This window comes from Octopus sinensis, linkage group LG7 (assembly GCF_006345805.1).
Source record: "Octopus sinensis linkage group LG7, ASM634580v1, whole genome shotgun sequence".
Classification (NCBI taxonomy): Eukaryota; Metazoa; Mollusca; class Cephalopoda; order Octopoda; family Octopodidae; genus Octopus; species Octopus sinensis.
Window position 1 is genome coordinate 50,695,405 of NC_043003.1, and position 1,793 is coordinate 50,697,197.

The following is a 1,793-nucleotide window of genomic DNA, read 5'->3' on the forward strand; positions in this document are numbered from 1 at the left end:
ATACTATTCCTGCCCCATATTTCATCAAAGCAACTGCTCACGTGTTAATTGCTCTAATCTTATAATGGCCATTTAGCTTCGATTGTTATTATTATTACTATTATTATTATTATTATTATTATTATTATTATTATTATTATTCATTGTCTTTGCATAGAGTACGCTGGAGATGTACTATGGTACCAGCTGTTTACTACCAGTGAACTAAGGTAACACCCCTTATTTTGGGGAGCACCATTCGGAATATTCGAGCAGTTCCAAACAATGTTGTTTTCTTCAAGTTCTCCACCCTTATTGCAGCTCCTATTTATTCCATGTACTTCTCAAAACTTTTCTCACTGTTCCCAGGGCTCCGACAATTACTGGCACTACTACCAGCTTTTTCAGCGACACCGACTGCTTAATCTCCCACGCTAACCTCTCATATCTTTAATCTATCGACTTTTCTTTATTTCATATCGCATACCTTATTGTCAGCTAGGCGTGCTATATCTATGATCTAGCATCATTACTTTCTTTCTCAATTAACACTATGCCTGGTTTCCTATTCTCTCTCTCATGGTCTCACTGAATCATAAAATCCCATAGGATTATCATTTTCAATGATGCCTTCGGGTTTATAAGTTCCTACCACATTTTTGCTCTTATTATTATTATATTATTATTATTATTATATTATTATTATTTTCGATTATAGCAGAGGGGAAAACAAACAGTTCTTGTCACAAAATATTATCGTATTATTCGGTGTTCGATAGAAATATCATTAATGCAAAATGGTTTACCTAAAGAAGTAAAAATACCGCGAAGTAATGTTTTTGTGTGCATGCAAGTTTGATCTTTGTAAATAAAAGTTTTATTTATACTGTCACTTGTTCCGAGCTTTCCACATAAGCATATCCGGGATGTTTGAATATGCTAGGTAAAATCTGGGGAATTATTGCCTCACATAGAAATAAGTAGGCGTTGGCGACAGGGAAGACATCCGGCCGTAAAAAAACTCTACTCCAATATGCTCTCCTTTGGCACTTGCAAGCAAGAAAAATTGACATTAAAACACTGATGATGGCGATGATGATACATAATTTACGTAATTATGTGTGTGTGTGTGTGTATGTATTTTTGTGTGAAGTTATGTGTGTATGAATGCATTAAAAACCCCCATCGTTCATGAATGACCATGGAATTGCACCAAGAAAGTTCCCCTCAGAGGCACAAGTCCGGGAAAGATTGTATATGGAACACCACCGATGTCGTCCAAGGAAAAGGCCGATATAGCTTGGTACTAGTGACGTTACAGTTCATTTCTACAACTGAGTGAACTGGAGCAATGTGAAATAAAATGTCTTAACTCAAGAACATAACACACAGCCTGGTCCGCGAATTGAACTCATAATTATGAGCCCAGCGCTCTAAACACTGAGCCATATGCCTTCGCATATATATAGGCGTAGGAGTGGCGTATATAGGCGTAAGTAGCTTGCTTACGAACTATATGGTTCCGGGTTCAGCCCCACTGCGTGGCACCTGGGGCAAGTGTCTTCTACTATAGCCTCGGACCGACCAAAGCCTTGTGAGTGGATTTGGTGGAGGGAAACTAAAGAAACCCGTCTTTTATATGTATATATCACCGTGAGCACCGTGACTGACCAGGCTATCAGATGTTGCTACAAATCGCTGGTCACAATGCGCTTCGCATTGTTTTAGCTTTCAAATGACGCCACCCTGCTGGCTAAGCGAGCAGGCCAACAGAAGATAGAGTGAGAGAATGTTGTGGCGAAAGAGTACAGCAG